The following is a 12,083-nucleotide window of genomic DNA, read 5'->3' on the forward strand; positions in this document are numbered from 1 at the left end:
CTTGTGGTCCATTACAACTAAGTGATGCAAATAAGTAGTGCGAACATTAGAAAACACACCCACCTGCGTATTTTTAAACATGCTACACGCATAAGCGACGGCTCTCAACTGATCGACGGCAAGCTAAACACTGCATACTTCACGCCCACTGTGGGAGGGGCCAACAGTTTATTTATATACAACACAACAAACATGCCTGGGGCTTATTTTAACGAGATAGCTCTTTACTCATTAATCACTGTCAATTAACAATAATAATCTGGAACACTCTCAACCTTGTTTTTCCTTTGCGAATAATTAGTGCAATACACACTGTTAACAAACACATTCTTCACGATCTTTCTGTGTTTAGGATTTCAAGTCGCCGTATAGTGCGCAAAATGCATGGACAATGGCTACATTAAAAACACATGAATAACGAATGTATCAAAATGTATGTGCTGTAAATAAATCTTGCCTTTTCAGCAAAATGCACAGCACACTCTTCCATAAAGGATACACACAAGAGTGTATACAACCTCCACACAGAGGAAGGGGTTCTGTCTGGATTAGAACTCAGGAATGACTGTATGCAAATGGGGACAGTTACCCACTACCCCAACCTGAGACATGAAAGTACACAGACAACACCAACAATACAGCATGCGTGCTACACAGACAACTCACACTTAATACTACTCCTCATTATTCACACAAATTACTCACAAAGTACCAATATCACAGGTAGCTCACTGGTTAGCACTTTGGACTCACAACACAGCAGACATGAGTTCAAATACCAAGCATACCCCCAACTATTGTGTGGACTGGAATCATGACGCTTACAACAACTTGACATAATGGCTTCATTTTTGAAATGGGTTTTGTTTTAAGTGCTCACCCACATTGTAAAATAAGCCCTCATATTGTTCGTGTATGATAAGATTTACACTTTTGGGGGTGTACTTTATACAAGCCGCAGGGCTAACACTTCACACATGCACATTATTATGTCCATGCTTACATTTTTTTACTCCAAATGGACTGAGATGGGGGGGGGATTGTAGGGGTCAGCCTCCTTCGAGTTACATGCAACATTGTCAGCAAACAGACTTTCCTCTGGATCCACGGCGTACACATTATGTCATGTACTCAGCTTTATCCAAATAGGCCGATCTCCACACTCCAGTACCATGGAGCTTTGCATCGCTTGCACTTCTGCCTTACACCACTTACGCCACTCCTGGGTACACTTTCCATGTTTCCATGTTCTCTTCAATGTGTGACTGGCTTTGCTCTGACACTGGAACGTAACCTTGGACTATCACTACAATGACACATGATTTGGGGAAGTTGTGAAATAGCTAGGGCATTTGATCTTTTGGAATGTCTTGCACACAGGGCCTACAGATGGCATACCTCTTACAGGGGTGGCTTGTTGGTGGAGGGCACACGTTCCTTTTGGATGACATGCAAACAGCAAATCTAAACCTTTTATACTACAGCAATGATTTTAGAAACAATCTATCTTGCTGAAATGTAGCACATTTAGGATTTTAAATACATTCTCTTGTAGCCTTACACCCACATGTTGTGTAATGAGATGAATAAAGACACACACACCAAGGTTTTTGGGAAAATTAGTTATATAATGTGGCAAGGGCTCAAAATTAACAACATATTTACAAGGAAAAACTATAATATTTACATCTAATACAGAAATTAAAATAAAGAGGACCAGTAGTCCAATGTGGCCTTCCAGTCGGCAACCAATCGCACCAGTTGCTGGCAGGTGGCCTCGAGATTGGCGAGTAAGTGGCCCATTTGGGCCAACAATTGGGCCGGAGTGGGTGGTGGTGTGACCAATCTCTGACCTTCCTCCTCAGGTGCTGAAAGGAACCAAACGAAAACAATAAATATACAGCTCTACCTAATTTGGCAAACAGACTGGACTTACTAGAGATGTGTACTGTTACATTACTTTCAAATGTTAGGCTTCTGCCAACAAAAACATTTGGACGCACATTAGACATTGCTAAGGCATTTGGATAAATGTCCTACATTCTGGTGAGCCACGGGGAGAGGGCCATGGACAGGGTTGTCTTATCCAGCATTATAGGGCAAAGCACTACCATGGGCCACTACCTACACAATAACTCACAGGAAGTCAAATATGTTGGTTGATATTGGAATTTAAAATCAAGTGATTAATATGCTGACAAGTTCACCAGCATAGCGGCAACATTTTTTAGGGCCCTGCCCTGCGTGGCCATGTGTTAAGATGGCTCTGGCTGTGGTTTGAGTGTTTAATGTACATCTAATTTGTAGCCAGATATTATGTGTAAAACCTGTGGCATTTATGTCACCATTTAATTAACATGTGTCACAGCAGGGATTATGTACAAGTTTAATGGACATCCTCAATCTTATCAAATTAGGTCCATCATTTTTCAAAAATACTTACTATCATCAAAGGCCACTGCCTCTTGGCTGCCCGATGCTGCCTCCTCCAGTCCTCCGGGTCAGCCTCCTCCTCCTTCACTGCAGCTGCTGCCACTGCCACTAGCACCGGCTCCTCCTCCTCCTCCACTGCAGCTGCTGCCACTGCCACTAGCACCGGCACAGGCTCCTCCTCCTCCGATGACACTGCCACTGGCTGCTCCTCCTCCTCCTCCTGTGGCTGCGGCTGGCGCTGCTGGTCATCCCCTTCCTCCTCTTCCTCCTCCACCTCTTCCGCCTGCGCCTCCACCACAGCCCGCCGGCGTTGCCGGCGTTCCCAGCGTGCCCGGTCTGTTTGAGAAAAGGAAATATAAACAAAAGGACATGTTAACACAATCACCATTTGAAAGAACTGATAGTATTATGACAATCAGGTGATCATACATATTTAATAATCTTTACATTGTCAGCAGCCAGAAATATTAGCTACTAACAATGCAAGGAGCTAAACAAGATGAACACAAAGCATTTCACATGACTTGTCGGCCCGGTACAATGGGGCAGGGACTGATGTGAATGGAATCTCTGTACATTGCTGCGGATTTAGTGGCGCTGGATAAATAAATGATTATGATGATGACCTTGCACAATTTTTGGTATTTTACATAGAGTTGTGGAATATCGCAGTGGCCTAGTGGTCAGCACTTTGCTCTCACAGCACTGGGGTCAGGAATTCAACTCCCTGATTATTGTTTCATATGTGTGGAGTTTGGAGGCTTGCTCCATATTTGCATGTGTTGTCTACCACACTCCCTAAACATACTACTGGCCGCCTAATTAGGTTTTGAACAAATTTGGCCCTAGTATGTTTTTTCATGTAGGTGAATTTAAGTCAGCAAACTCCCATGGCCCTGGTAATGATGTCAATTAGTTCTCTCTTTACATGATCACAGAATTAGTGGATGGAGCTCCAAATCTTAGAATGTTGAGTATATTTTGGAAATCATCCTTTGTTGGGACTACCTCACAGTCTACAATAGTCAAAATAGGCAGTTAAGTAATGATTGATTAGCTATATCTAGTACACTCTGTAATCTGTTTGCATCTTATGGGAGTTTTTAAAAATTAGTCTATACACTAAGGTGTTTGGAATTTGAAACCTGGCTTTTACATCTTTTCCAAATAATGACAACACATCTGCCCCTACAAAAAAATTTTAAGGTTAGACCAGCAAGCTACAGCACACGGGTCAAGAGTTACAATGGCTGATTCCAAAACCCACCCTTAATGGTCAGATTTTTCACAATCAAACATTTAGGTCATTAAATTCTCAGCAGACAAATGTAGAAGACAGGAGGCAAAGCATTTTGGGTGCACTGGAAGGGGCATGTCCTTTAGAGTGTGCTTGCACATTGTTATGTAGGCCATGTCAGGTGATTAGGGTGAACTTATTTACAAACATATAGCAAATATATATGTACACATGTGATGGTTTTTGCGATTAATACAGAACTCACTTCTTACTATCTCCTGCCGGAGGTCATCAAGGAGCCTGGGCTGACGGCGCCGGAGATCGCTCCAGCGCCTCTGGAGCTGGACGACGCTCCTGCGTATCCCATACCGCAGTCGTAAATGTCTGCGGACCCTTTGATATGCCCGCAGTTTACCCTCATTGGACACATATCGCCCAGAGGGCACATTGTCCATGGCCTCTGTGAGGACACGGAGCTCACGCCTCGCGAAAATGCTAGCCCTCATTTTTCCTCACAGAAACCAACTCAGCAGTATTCTGAGCTCCGATTGGTTCTCAGAGCACGTATGGGCGTAACTCACGTCACATGCGGATCTTTCACACACCTGTGTTTTTCCCACCAAGAACATGGCGGCCCCCTACGATGAGACGAGTACTCTGTGCATTGCAATTAGGAGGAAGAGTGTACACCTGGTTTATTAATTAATCCAAACCTCCATTTAAACCCACCTGTGCTTTGCCTTACTGCCTGTTCAGTAGCTGATTTGACTGAACAGGACACATTGAACTGTGAAAACATTTACATACTTTGCCTAATAAGCAAACAACAAACAGTAACAACAAAAGTAAGGAAATTATTGTAATATATACAATGTGCTTGTCTCTTCTAATGTAGTTTTTTTTTTTTTTAATTAAATATGTGTGTCCTAGTTGACATAAACCTTGTATAAAAAGGGGCCTTGGCATCACATTTTAACATGGCACTAATGGTATATTAGCCTACAATAAGATAATCATTTTTATCTGATCAATCTTGCACTCAATAATATTTAGATGTTAGCATTGTTGATAACATCACATTAACTTGCATTTTAATCAACGTAATTTTTTGTTTTGCAGGCAACCCCAAACATTACACACTGTTGTCATCTAATTTTTTTTTCCTTTTTGTGCAAATATATAAAAGTAAGTATAAATAGGTCAGATATATTGTATTATATACCAATCGTTTGTACCTGCTCATTTAACCATCTGTGTATGTACAAAAATGTGTGTCCTAGCTGTAATGAGAGTGTGACCAGAAGTGGCCTAGCCCTCACATTTAACTGTAAAAGAATGCATTAGTACCTTACACAATGCTAAGTACTGTTAAATTATCCATATCCCACACACTAATAACTGACTTATTGCATTGAAGGACACATGCATCCAAATGTTTAAATGTATTGGGACGCTTACTTAACAAATAGCATTTGTAGTGCACAAATTTAAGTGTGTTGCTGGCTGATTTTATTTACCAAAGTAATATTGGAAGCACGATATAGGGCTTGCTACTCCGACAAACGTAATGTGATATCATTAGTTTATGTATGTGGCTAAACGTGTTAACCAAGGTTAGGCTTTTAAAAATGGAAACTGGTAGTAGTAGCTGAATGTTGAACTAGTATTTGTACACCATTAATGTTAAAATACAGTGGACAAAGTAAATGTTGGATCAATATAGAAGCAACAATGTTGATTTGAATAAGGTCCATGTGTTTTATGCCTAGGTAGTACTTTCCCAAATTAAAACTTTTAAGGGGGTGGATGGGCATAAAATCTGTATTGACACCTGATTGTTTGCATTTCCAAAACCTAATTTTATTTTCTTTCCAATAGGAATATGTGTGACCCAGGCCCCAGTGGGCAGCAGCCACCCGGGCGCCCAGCTATGCGTAAGAAAATTTTTTCTAATGAGGAATTAGAGGTTTTAGTGGGAGAGGTTTTACAGCGATTCCATTCGGGGGATCGCCAGATTACGGGCCCGGAGCGTCACCGCCATTGGGAGCAAATTACATTAGAGATTAATGAAATATCGCCCCATGGACGAAAAGTGCATGAGGTTCAGAAACGGTACAAAGCCACTGTTTAGAAAAAATGCCTATAGAATGTGACTAACTCTGTGGAGTAGTATTTATTTGCTTTTGTTTCTCTCTCTCTCTCTCTCTCTATATATATATAGATATATATATAGATATATATATATAGATATGTATGTACATTCTGTGTTAGTATTACTTAGCCAACTGTGATGTACAAGCAGCCTTGTGTGTATAATCTTTTCTTCTATCAGGCCCTTAGGTGATGGTTCCAAGCAGCATGGGCCTTGGCCACATTTACATAATGAGTTGTGCACATTAACCACAATTGTAAATTCCAAGACATTAGTGTACAATGTGGCATTAATAAATGTGGTTGGATGAGTATATTGATTTTAACCTTAAAAAAATTGAAAAAATTAACACCCTAATATTTTTCTATTCTGCAGCTGGGCAGACTATAAAGCTAGGCTGAAAAGCAAACTAGCACGGCAACACCGCCATGCGCCCGGGACTGGGGGTGGGCCACCAATGGACATTTCCTTGACCCCGCTTGAAGAGCGTGCGAGGGCCGCTATTTCTCTTGTTGAGATTGTTGGGGTGGGCGACATAGACACTGGCTATAGCCCACCCCGAAGAGGAGATTCCGCTCCACTAGGTAAAATGATGAGTGTGTTTAGTTACTGACTGTAGATGTTTCTATATGTCTGAGCAAATGTGTAAACTCTCTGGGTGTGTCTGAAGGATTACTTTGATTGCACTATATCTTAGCCTATCACATTGGAGGAAATGTCATGTAGACTGTGAAGCTAAAAATTCTCTATATATACAGTTTTGAGCATAATTTCAATAAATTAAAGATTCTAAAGTCTCATTTGGGTGACTGTAAAGGGCAGGAAGCACATTAAAAGTGATTTCACACTTGACCAATGCTACTTCAGGCGTACCTCAATAGGTTTTGTAACATTATTATTGTTGGCAATTTTTTTTATCAAATATCTTAGTGTTTGTTTTAAATCTCTCTACAGATTCCCAGCAGCAGTCCACTGAAGTAGTTTCTGAAGTTGCCCGTGATGTGGAGGGGGATCAGGTGGATCCAGGTGACAATTCATGGGAGCGGGCACTCTCGGACGCATCACAAAGACTTTACTGCGCCACAGAAGCACAGAATGATCACCTGGCACTTATAGCGAGCACTGTCCAACACACGGATCAGCAAATGACAAGTCTCATAAGCACACTCTCCACTTTCATGAGCACACACACCTCTTTAATGACCTCACACAACACCCACATGTCAAATTTAACTCAATCTATGTCACATATCGAAACACTCCTGGGTGAACTCTTGCATGCCCACTCCCAACGCACCTCCGCCAAATTCCCTTCACCCAGCTCAGATTTTGTGTTCACCAGCCCCCATACCCAGTTGGCTGGTGGCTTCCCCCTCCCTGTTGGGTCTGTTGCGTCCCCCCTCCCTGTTGGGTCTGTTGCGTCCCCCCTCCTTGACCCAGCCCACAGTCGTCTTATGTGTTTAGCTTTTGCCTGTGGCTTAGCCCAATCCCCTGTTGTGGTCCCTTCCCAATCCCCTGTCGTGGTCCCTTCCCAAACCCCTGTCGTGGTCCCTTCCCAAACCCCTGTCGTGGTCCCTTCCCAATCCCCTGTCCATGAGCCTTCACCTCGTCGGACACAAACCGTTTCCCATGCAGGTTTGCCTGCTTCATCTGAGGCCTCTACATCACGGGTGACAAGAAGTAGGAGTCGGAGCCAGCCCATTCAGACTCCTTACAAAAAAACCAACCAAAAAATAAATAATAGTTTTTGTTTTAAAACATTATCTTATATTTGGATAACAAAATATGTATTGTTTAATAAAATTTGTTTATTTTATTACTAAGTATGTGTTTATAGATTTAATATTACATCATCTATGATGGTTATTTGTACGCAATACTTGTTATCAAGTATCAGCAAAAGATTACCTCCCAAAAAACGTCCGGAATCATGAAGGTTCTTTAAGGAATAGGTATCTAATTTCAGTGTGGTGTCCAAAAGGAAGTGGCAGATTGATTCAGGGTCATAAATGGAAAGGATCCTTATTACAATAATCTTCTATAAACCATGAATTAATGTCAGTGTAGTAAAATATCACCCTTTTTGTTTAAAAACTTACATACTGTCTGTATCTTAATATTGTTCCAAACTACTTGTTAGCTTATTTGAAGACTGTAATTAAAAGTTAATCTAGGACCTCTCCTACCCCCCCATAAGAATCAGCAAGCACCATTTTTAAAACATACCCCTCCAATGCCACATGGTTTGGCCTGACTTAGTAACTTTGCCTTAACTTTCTAGAATGATTCAGGCTCCTGGTTTGGTCAAGAAGACTTAAATAAGAAGTTTATCAAGCTAAGCTTCAGAATGCTTTTGCCACAGTATTTCTTTGTTTGTATGAGTAAATGTTTTGAAATCAAGCGTGCCACTACTACAGTGGGCCTTTATAGGTTGAAAAAATGATCCTGTAAAGAAAGTTTTGTTTTTGTAAACTGTAAGTTGACACAAAGTAGCAGGAAAAGAAAGGTGCAAATAGCGCCAAAATACTCCTAAGATTATTTCCCATCATGGCACAGGTCAAGTATTGGTAGCTACTATTCTGAACCGTTCTGACTGTAGAAAATTAAAACACATCTAATAAGGCATTTGTCTTTAAGAATAGTACTAATGCACAGTGTATGGTACACCAATCATCCTTTAGTCTAACGCTTGTTTAAATGTTACTTAATGTCCTTATTGCACTAAGCACATATAGTTATGGAGTCAAATTGGGTTCCTACGTGCACTTACCCCATCCACCTCTGTCATACCACATCTACCCTGGCCCCTTCTGTTAGTCTGCAACATTCCCGTCAACCACACCACCATTGGAAAACACACACTGCTTGTTCTGCTGCATGGGCGTGCCCAGCTTGGATGCAGTCAGGTGATCATTCCAGACCAACCAGAATCACCAGCTCAGATCACATTAACTGATCAGCCAATAGTTGTTTTGGACACCCTATTTAAATCTGCTGCGATCTGTTCATTGGCCGAACAACACACTTCTCTCCAGAGGATAGGTCTTGCCTCCAGTGTTTTGGCCTGCATTACAAAAGCAGATGTGTTGGCCGCATTTGCAGACTGCTCATTCCCCTGCTATATTAGACAATCATCAAGAACATGAGCAGGAAGATGACCCAGTCTGCTAGGTTCTTATTCAGTCCAGCTCCAGCTAGTCCCAAGGGCCCATAATCGGACCAAGAAATACAGATGGACGTGACATTTGTACACTATATAAGGGTGCATGTAGTGTTGTGTGAGCTGTTTGTTGTGTGACTGGCTAATCATGTCAGAAGGACACTAAAAACATGGCATTTTTACGATGGTTTACTCTGCCAAAGAAACACACCCTGTAATGCAATTAAGTATAAACAACATTATCTACATCACCTAGTGATCATCATCATTTATTTAGATAGCGCCACTAATTACGTAGCACTGTACAGAGAACTCATTCACAGCAGTGCCTGCCCCATTGGAGCATACAGTCTAAATTCACTAATATAGACACACACTCACACACAGACAAAGAGGGAGAGACTAGGGGGTATATTTACTAAACGGCGGGTTTGAAGAAGTGGAGATGTTGCCTATAGCAACCAATCAGATTCTAGCTATCATTTATTTAGTGCATTCTACAAAATGAAAGCTAGAATCTGATTGGTTGCTATAGGCAACATCTCCACTTCTTCAAACCCGCCGTTTAGTAAATCTAGCCCTAGTTTTTTTTTTTTATAGCAGCCAATTAACCTACTAGTATGTTTTTGGAGTGTGGGATAAAACCATGTTCCAATACAAGAGGCGCAAAAGACTCTTCACATGTACTAGCATGTTTAAACAGTCATAGCTTCTAATCAGGGCCAAACTAACATAATTTACTAGTGACACACACACTGACATAGGATTTGTAGTCAAACCAAGCTGGAATGTGGCTTTTGTTGTTATGTTATATTTACAGAGAGAAATGTAACAGATATTTGGATAGTCTAATACATTTATACACCACAATAAATAAATAACATTGACAGGGGCACCAAACATGTCATGTGACAGCTGGCAAACAATGTGTGTAATCAGACAAAGTTAACTAGTGCTAATTTTGAATAAGTGTGTTGGCCGTAATCTGACATTTTGCAGACTGGAGCTATTACCAAACTAGAGGTGAAGTATTACTTATCACAACAATGAAACTTTGTAAAGACACCATGAAAAGGGTGTATACTGTATTATTAGCTGTTCCAGAGGTGGGTTACACAATGTTAATCTGCCCTTGTAGCAACACTACACTAACTTAGGACACTAACGCATTTACCATCATTGTTAGTGTTGGTTTTGTGTGTGCCATGTGGGTGTTGGGCCACTTTGAAACAAAGTGCCACTAGCACAGACAAAACTTAGTTATCCTGTTTGTGCAAGGGCCAAAAGTTTATAGTGTTGGACATAACACCGGATAACATTTTTGCATTATTTGTATGCGTTACACATTTTATAATGCTATGCACCTACCATGTTCCCTCTAAAAGCTGTAAAGTGTACAAGAAATTAACTTCTAAGCTACCAAACACACATACAAACCTCCAAACTAAACTCATTTCCTTTAACTGAACATAAACACCATAGAGTGTGTTTGTAGGCTATGGTGTGTCTGTTGCAAAGGACAAAAGAACCACACATTATAATATTATATTTTCAAAGTATACCTGTTACACAATAGTTAGGAAAGCTATTTACAAGGTTTTGTGTGTATTCGAACAGAAATCACAGCACTATAGTAATGGTACAAAATGGCATGACAACAGATTGCAGAGTCATTTGCAGGATAAGATATATTTATTACATATATGAATCCAAACAGCCTAACAAAAACATAGCAAAGAAGTTAATGGTCTGTGTGTGGAAAAGATCCTTGGATGAAGAGATGCCAATGTGGCCAGACTGAAGAGAGACATAGGCAGCCTTCGAGCTCTGGAGAAATACTTCAACATGTAGTGAGACACGAATTGCACCACTCCAAAAAGCAAAGCAACTTGACCCGTTTCTGCACTTGGCCTGAGACATAGCAAAGAAGTTAATGGTCTGTGTGTGGCAAAGATCCTTGGATGAAGAGATGCCAATGTGGCCAGACTGAAGAGAGACATAGGCAGCCTTCGAGCTCTGGAGAAATACTTCAACATGTAGTGAGACACGAATTGCACCACTCCCAAAATCAAACAAAATAAACAGTTTAATGTCACAAAGACCACCACTCCACGCCAGGTTTTAGATACAGGCTGTAGATATAAGAAAATTAAAACACAGTTAGAAAAATTACCACTACAACACACTATATGTGCCAAACAATTACCTATAAACCTTGCATGGATAAATAACCAGAGTTAGGCCACATTTACATGGTCACAATTTAGCTACCACATTATGACACTAGGGGACATCTACATACTACACCATTAATGCCTTTTGTGACTTAGCAAATACAATCGTCAAGTGTGTAAAGTCTGGACTGGCCAAAGTGTAGCAAACAATAAAAATAAGTTAAAAAGAAACAAACAAACATTAGCCTGTAGATGAAATCTAACACACCAAGGTGCATTTAGCAAAAGACATTGAGCCAAAACCTACAGACATGAATATATACTGTCTACACACATTGTAAAGGTTAAAAACAGGTAGTAAATATTTGACATACAAATTATTACACATATGAGACATTTCACTATCGCAGCAGTCCATGTAGATTCATATTCACATTTGAACTTAACATACCTTATATCATCTAACCTTGCCGATGCTTTTAACACACATAGCTTTGAAATGTTAAGGTTGAATAAGTGCATTAAAAATTATTACCTCAAAAATAAGTATTGACAACATAGCTCCTGAAGTTTGAGCCACGCACTGCTTCACGAGGGGGGGGGGGAACTTGATCTTCCTCCTCCTCCTCCTCCACCTCCTCCTGCTCCTCCGCCTCCTACACCTCGTCCACCCCAGCAACCTCGTCCAGGACCACTGGTGCCCCACTCCTGATGGCAATATTATGGAACACCACACACAGAGCGATGATCCTACAAACCTTCCTCGGCTCATACATCAGGGCGCCACCAGACCGGTCCAGGCATCTGAATCGAGCCTTGAGAACGCCAAAAGCCCTTTCTATGACCGATCTGGTGGCCCTATGAGCCGAGTTATAGGCCACCTCCTGCTCTGTGTGTGGGTTCAATATAGGAGTGAGGAGCCAAGGG

The 12,083-nt window shown here is 41.1% G+C and overlaps 1 long non-coding RNA gene across 1 annotated transcript; it reads right to left on the minus strand.

Moving 5' to 3' along the window:
• Positions 1-1,607: 1,607 nt before the first annotated feature.
• Positions 1,608-2,491, minus strand: LOC142157762 (uncharacterized). The gene is made up of 2 exons (XR_012692612.1): positions 2,444-2,491; positions 1,608-1,868 (listed from the first exon to the last, which is right to left on the minus strand). It is a non-coding gene; the product is annotated as an uncharacterized LOC142157762 (long non-coding RNA).
• Positions 2,492-12,083: the final 9,592 nt, after the last annotated feature.

Source organism: Mixophyes fleayi, chromosome 5, assembly GCF_038048845.1.
Source record: "Mixophyes fleayi isolate aMixFle1 chromosome 5, aMixFle1.hap1, whole genome shotgun sequence".
Classification (NCBI taxonomy): Eukaryota; Metazoa; Chordata; class Amphibia; order Anura; family Limnodynastidae; genus Mixophyes; species Mixophyes fleayi.